Source organism: Euwallacea fornicatus, chromosome 35 (assembly GCF_040115645.1).
Source record: "Euwallacea fornicatus isolate EFF26 chromosome 35, ASM4011564v1, whole genome shotgun sequence".
In the NCBI taxonomy this organism is placed as follows: domain Eukaryota; kingdom Metazoa; phylum Arthropoda; class Insecta; order Coleoptera; family Curculionidae; genus Euwallacea; species Euwallacea fornicatus.
In genome coordinates this window covers 1,150,644-1,158,744 of record NC_089575.1, presented here as the reverse complement: position 1 = coordinate 1,158,744, position 8,101 = coordinate 1,150,644, and positions in this window count along the sequence as shown.

The following is an 8,101-nucleotide window of genomic DNA, read 5'->3' as shown; positions in this document are numbered from 1 at the left end:
TACGTTGTTTCATTTTCCATTAAGAAAAGACCATCGAAGATATAAACATGGTCAATTTGTTGTGGATAATACCTGCGATCAAATGATTGAATATAAGGGCGTAGAATTCTCGCAGGGAGTGACTTGCGTTTACTGATGTTGCACGTGGCTGGACTATGTGTGTCATATCATGAGAACAAACATAGATGACCTCATTTTAACGTCATTCAAGGTAACTTCATTCTTTCCAGATTCAAGAGGTTTAAAGGAAGAAAAGTGCTAACACCGGCAAACTAGCAAAATTGGATTTCGTAAATATTACCGATTTTCTACCGACATTGGCCCTATGTTTTTTTTTTTAACAGGAGGCCGCTATGTATACATAACGTATGTAATGGTTATATAACATTCTTCTATTCCGTCAATACAAATTGCTGTCTCATTTACCAAACAAGTGCACGCAAATGTGTTAAATATTCACTTTTACTACGAGCCGTAGCAATTAAATATTCGGAAAAATAAAAATTCCAAAAAAAAATTAATAATACATTTTTTATTAATACGCACAGACATATGATTAACTCAATAACAAAATTGGGGTGTTAATATGCCTTACAGTATCGGTATCTAATTCAATGAAACATACCAACAATAACTGGATTGTAACGAGCACGCTGTTATAACGAACGAACAAAAAGGTCCCGTCCAAGTTGCTAAAAAGCAAATATCCTTAATATTAATTATTTTTTAACTAATTTTTAAATATTTTTATCCAGTTATAACAAACTCGTTTATATCATACCGCATTTGTTATTTTCTTTGAGCTCGGTTATGACGAATCGTCGAGAGATGCTTTTGCGAGCAAGCATTTGTGAAAAACCAGCACATTTCTGATTTTGAGGAAATGAACGTAAATGGATATGACATGACTGATGAACACGTGGAAGTTGCTGAATTTCCTAATGATATTGACATTGTTCAAATAACTGTAAATGATCAATGTGAAAACGGTTTGAGTGATGAAAAGGAAGTCGACGGGAATGATGAAGTTTTAATTTCCACAGCTCAACGGGCCCTTTCTGCTTTAAAGATCGTAACAAATTGTTATTATATCAAATTTGTTATTAACGGTCATTTTAGCATTACGAACATACTGAACTAACAATTATTTAAAATGCCCTATAGGGCGTTACTTTCTTCATCATTTATGTCTTTTTTGTGTAATTTATGACCTTTTTTGCCTCTTTAGCTTTTTGTTAAAAACACTAGTTTACGAGATATTTGCGAAAATGAAAACTACTAATTTGGGGCATAATTAAAGTAATTGCCGAAAATGTCCTACCAAAACGCAAGATTCTATCCTTCTGTTCATAGACTGCAGGGCTCTATGAAAGGCTCCAGGTGTATTCCTAGTAGTTTGACAAGCATTTAGAAGTATATTTCTTAACGCTTCTTCAATGTTCACTGCTGTAGAATATACTGAAGTTTTTAAATAAGCTTTGAGGGCAAAATTGGTTCGAGCTTAAATTTTAATTTGTAAAGAAAAGGGCCTTTTAGCCCTTGTGTTTTAGAACTTCTTACGCAACCTTATTCTAATTTATCATTTAAGCAGTTTCTTTTAAATGAGCATTGGCATCATCATCATTGTGACATACAAAACACTAAATTTTTAATGCTGTTTTACAGTCATAATTCAATATGCTAAATCTTGCAAGTTGAGCTATTTTTGCACTCAACGCCTCAAATTTCCCCATACAAAAAATTGAAACTATATAGGTCAGGTGATCGAGGAAGCCATGATTGAGGACTTTTACTAAAGTTTTACTATATTTTTAGGTCAATCGGGGCGGACATGGTTAGATTTTTTTGCAAATATCTCTTGAACTATTGCTCATACTAAGAAACTGAAAAGGCAAACGAGCTAATAGAAGACATGAGGGATTAAATGAAGCTAACGAATAAAACCTAAAAGTGTCATAAATAATGGTATACATATGATAAAAGCTCTGATGTAAAACGCTGAGAGCGACCACGAAAAAAGTGACGCCCTGTAGAGTATTTTTAAATAATTGTTATTTCAGTTTGTTCGTAATGCTAATATGATTGTTGCTTCCGATTTCGAGTTAGTTATCTTCGCAAATAACAGAGAAATGAATGAAATCGAAAAAAAATTAAACCAACACCCTGTAAATCAAAACGGAAGCCATTTAAGACATGCGTTTATGGGAAGTTTTTATCTTAAAATAAGCTCATGATTCATCCATTTCGTTTTTTACTGTGCATTCAGGAACACTATGTACATTCGTGCATTAGTAAAAAATTCATTATTTTTTCAAAAAATTCCATTTTTTCGAATATTTAGTTGTTAGCGCTAGTAGGCTACCAGTTGACCCAATCTTGGGTAGGTTCACTTCGCACGGTTTACATCGAACAGGTACTTTAATGAACGTGGATGTATTGGAAATACGACGGAAATTTTCCGGTTCGCAGATATCCAATTTCCACGAAATCTCAACGTGGATTTATCCGCTGTGTGTTACACAGATACAATAACTTACACATGCATAGTACAGAATGGGCGTTGCCGCAGTGCACACCGCAAAATTTTACAAATGCTTTCTCTATTCTCTTTTGTTACAAAGGACCGAATCTTTACATCTTTATTAACCGTCATAAATGTTGCTGTTACGCTTTTACTGTTAACGCTTAATCGCTATTCCAGCTTTACTCTACTCATTATGAACAATAGCCGGCTTGTGTGTAATATTGCGCTATACTGGGTGACGCACGGTCGATGGTGGGTTAGATGTAAACGGAAAGCGGGACGGATAATCTACATACATATCTGAAATTTTGCAAATATACAGTGCTGGCCAAAATGCTCGGAACTTAGGACGTTGCGTCTTCACCTAGATAGTCCTGTTCTCATGTGAACAAACACATTGAAACAAAAATGCCCTATTGTCGTTCGACGAAAATACATATAGTATTAACATTTTGCTATCTGCTTTCCTTTATGGAAGAAAAATTATCCTTTCGCGTTGGATGAGACGCTCGGAACTTGTCTTTGTTCTAACTTAAAAGCAGTTTTTTGCATTCATTTAGTATTTCTTGTCTATTTCGTTTCGATTTCTTGATACGCGCCCTACTGCCCATTTTCCAACAGTGGCAAAAGCCAAATCATATTCATTGGATTTGGGAATCAGAATTATTCAACTTTATTCCCAAGGAATTTAAAAGATATTTCAGTCACGCCGAAAATTTCGAGAAATGCGGCATCGCGTTTTATTAATAAACAATTTCGGGGGGTGCGGTTACGTGATTTCGGGAAATGGTTGAGACAGGCCTAAAAAACTACAAAAACGAATTAATAAACAAATTAGCATTGCTAACAGCGATTGGGTTCTCTCGTCACGGAAGATCTTGCAACATTTAAAATAAAAAAATAAGGTGACATTGAAAAGGCAATCGAGTGCCCTTTAAAATGATATATGATTTGCCCCCCAACATCCAAACAAACTAAACATTTGGTTGGGAATTTTCGGAGGTCGTACCGTTGGCCATTCCTCTTACCTGGAAATGTGAACGGAGAAATCGATCTAGATTAATGAGAAAATGCCATTGAGCCAGCATTACACACGAATAATTGAGCAAAATAACCGGCAACCGGCCGAAGACATGATTTTTCAATAGGATGCGGCTCCTCCGCACTACGCGGTCTCTGGAAGTCGGCCTTTAAACGAAATGTTCCTTTAACAACACATTGGAAGGAGAGGGACTACTGAGTGGGCCGCACATTCCCCAGATTTGTCCCCGCTCGATTTTTTTTTATGAGACTGTTTGAAGTCAAAAATTTAAGCAATGCAATCTGGATCACTTGAAGACGAGTGGCGAAATATTGTATACGAGTGTAGTCTCATCACTCCATAAACGTTTAACGATCTCAGAGAGCACTTCGAATAATGTCTCCGCTACCCCATCGAGGTCGGTTACTCCAAATCCCCCCCCTTTCACCATTAACTTTTTAACAAATCATTATTTTTCAAAATTTGAAAAGCACCACTCAATGGTGTAGCACGTTTCAAAATCTATCGGTTAGTTTTCGAGAGAAACAGGCATAAATTTGGTAGAAAAAACGTACTACTATGCGTAGCTGAAGAGTAAATAAGCAATGAAAAAACTTGTTTGCTGATGGGAAATTGATTTCTCTTCGATTTTGTTCTAATAAAGTCTTTGGTTAACAGAAAAATGCTGATGAAAGGGTAAGTAAAAATAAGCAACCTGTTTGTGAGCATATAATCGAATCCAGACCAATTTCCCATCAGCAACAAGTTTTCCCATTGTAGCATCTAACTGAACTTGTTTTGCATTTTTTACCAAATTTATATCGATTTTTCTCAAAATTTTTCTCTCAGAAACTAATCGATATAGATTTCGAAACGCAAGACACCGTTGAATCTAGTTTTTAAGTACCTTTAATTTCAGGTGGTACTCGACCCACGTTCCAATTTGAAAAATCGGCCAATTTGCGCTACCGGCGACGTAGCAACATTTAAAAAAATAAACATTTGTGAAACGCTCCTATTTTTTGCCCCAGTTAATGCTGCTTCGAAATGCAAAAAATCTATATAATTTGTTAAAACTCTAACAAAAAAAAAGGGGGGGGGGGGTGGTTTGCAATTTAGAGCGGCACGGTCTGACAATTGGTGAGCAACGTTCATAATGTCGGCTCTAAGGCTCAATTTCTCAAGGACTGACGATCGAAAATGTATAAATAAGGCGGCATTGAAAGGGCAATTAAACGCCCTTTAAGATGAGGAGCGACACGATATCCCTTTCCGTGTGGGAGTTTTAAAGTGAAGGTCGCCCCCCTTTGGGGGTGAGACTTGGGAAAATGATTATGCGAAACAAACGCGATCCCTTAGAAATTTAAGGCGACGAGCTCGAGTGCTTTCGTAATTTCTACATCATAAGACACAAAACGTCGGTAGTGAGTCTTCGGTAGTGACCCTAGATGACCGGCAGGGCGAGGCCGATTGCCGACATTTGCAATTTTTTTTTTCTTTTTTTTTTGAAAATTTTCGGCAAACGTCTAACCTACTGGCGGCTTCGACACGCCCTGTATGGAGGTCAGTAGGAAGTAACAATCTGTTCGCTTTTGGTTGCACTGCGGCTTTGGGGAAATGAACTTAGGCGTCTCTGACATCTTGAATTAAAAATAACGCGACGTGCCTGATAATTAAGTTAAGACACGTATTTCCATGTCTGGTCTGTAGTGTAACGACTAAATAAACGAACACGCTCTTTAAATAGATAACCGCAAATAACCGCCGTCGCTCTTCTTGATCTTCCGATTCTCATATGTACTCGAAACTACATATACAGAAGAAGCGACTTCAGCCCTGCATGCGGTCAAGGGCGTGCACCTTGCGTTCGTTAGTCCCGGCGTATCGGCTTGTAAGTAGGTACCATTTAACAACAGTACGAAGTGCAAGCCAGCAACTACAGTAGTAAATGAAGTACCTATTATGTACCTATGTTATTTATTTAAAAAAAAGATAAAGGAAATACCAGCCCTCATTTTAAAAACGTTAACGAGTCGTCGAATAGGGAGTTATTCAGGTCGTTATTCGTCATTGCGGGTATCTCGTAAACAGCGAGAGAGACAAAGTCGGACGAGCAGAGGCAAATTTCTGTACTGATGAAGATGACTTTTTGCATTTTGGGAAGTTTCCACTGATGCCCCCTACTTACCTCGACTGATTGCTGTCGGGCTCGAGTCCCTAGTCTTCCGCTTTGCCGTACTCGAATACTTTGGATGGCGTATAATCTGGAAGGGAAGGTCCGGCGTCAAAGGACTGCGGTCATCTATCCGTTTCGAGTAAATCCATAGCCGATCTGCAAGAGATAGCCCTGACGCAGCCACGTCCAGCACAGAGGGAATAAAAGACGCACGTTCCGTTCGCGGAAATGTACACGCAACCAAACTTATATGGAATCGCCCAGTATTTACGAGAAAACACCATTGCGCTTAAAAAGAACCGTATCGAAATAAAAAACAATTCATCCAAAAACTTTTATTATGGAGAAAAAAATGATCGAAAACGAATTGTAAAATAAAAAAAAATAATAAGAAAAAATGTAAATTTCTCTGAAAATTCAAGGTAAGGTAAATGCAAATAAAAAAAAATGTTTTTTAATTTAATAATCAGTATCGGCTTCTGCGGCCACGATACAAGAACGAATTTGATGAGGCATGCTCACCATTAAATTACCAACGGTTTCTGGTGGAACACTTCTCCATTCTTCCAAAACTGCTTGTATTCGTCGTTCGGCGTGGGCAGGATTATTTTGATGTGTTCTAATCCTTCTTTTAATGCCATCCCACAAGTGCTCAATCGGATTAAGATCCGACGAAAAAGGAGGCCAAACTGAAACTGTCACATCTTCCGCTTCTAAAAAATTTCTACGCGCTCCGCTGGCATGCGGAGTTGCGTTACCGCGCATGAACAAAAAGGAAATCATCAAAAGTGCCTTTCCCGTGCCTTCCTACGGGTCTCTTTACTAAATCCACATTCCATGGACCCGTTACTGTTCGTCTAACAGGAACCAAAGGGTTTTTTTCACTAATCATAATGCCACATCGAAACATTACAGTTCCTCCTAGAAACAAATAGTCTGTCCCACACGAATTCTGGTTTCATCTGAAAACAAGACATTTCACCAAGCTTCAACTGTCCAGTTTTGGTGCTCCAAGCAGTATTTTAAACGGTCAACTTTATTTTTCCCTCATAGGGCTGAAACCCTTAACTGTATTTTGCTGAAAAGGCCTCGAGGTTAAAATCGTTTCCTGACAGCTAATACCTGTAGCTTGCGAAGGTTGCCTTTGAAGCTCAGGGTGCGATTTCTTCTTGCTATTTGAGGTGGAAAGGGGGCCTGATCTTCTGTGGTGACATACCCACGACTCCTCCTAAGCCTGTTTTTTTAAGGTTTCCAACTCCAAAAGTCTCGAATAAGAGTTTGAAACAGCCCTTATCGTCCGTGTAATTTCCTTTTAGAGCATGCGCTGTTCCGAAAGAGCAGTGATTCTCCCCCTCTGATCCCCTGGAAACCCCACATCCGGCATTTTAATTCAAATTTACGGGCAGAAGAATCTTGTAACTTCACTAAGATTACATCGGAACACTTAAATCGATACCGACAGTGCATATGATCATCTTTTTATGAATTCAACTGTTTTTAGTAGTACCCACATTCGGTTTTTATTCGCTTTTTACATTTTTGTAAAATAAATTTTTCCCGTAAATACCGGGTGATTCCATACAAGTTTAATTGTGTGCACTTACAGGAATCGTGGTCGATGCAAATTCAGCTTGAACAGTGCCCCGGGCGTGTTACCATACGAAAAAATTTAAAGCCCAAGAAGGGATAACCTGGACAGTTCCAGTCCTCTCAAAAAGCAACCACGACCCCAGAATTCGTGGTTCATTCCCAAACTCATGGTTATTTATTGATTAAATCAGAACCCGACAGTGTTGGACTATAGGTGATATCATCAGAAAAGCAATTTAAGCTCTCGTGATAGCTTTTTATGAGATATTATTTTATTTTGCTTCTGCAATTAATCTCCGCCTATGAGTTTAGAGGAAGACTTTATACTCCGAGCCTAACTAATGATTGAACTTTAACAGTGTCGTGAGCATACCCACAAGAACAAATTAACAAGAAAATGGAAAGCTTACATGGAATTTTAAGCATTTCTACTCCCTTTAAAATGTAATCTACGCCGATGGCATCGAAGTAGGGCGGAAGCTCAGGGATCATTGAATCATTAAATCAAAATCGAATAATAAAGTACAAAAAATGAAAAAAAAAAACGAAAAAAATCTCTATAAGTTTTATCATTATTTCTATTTATCATTGAAATCAGCGCACGTCTATGAGTTCAATATCGCATTGTTGCAGCCCAAATGTATTCTTTATATCTGAACTTTTATATGTGGGTTTAATATTAAAGAATTCTAAGAATAAAGAATTCACTGACGTGTCAAAAGCGACGATTTTTAAAAATTCATTTCGTCCCGTTCGATCTTTCTTTGATCACAATCAATCAATTGAGCCC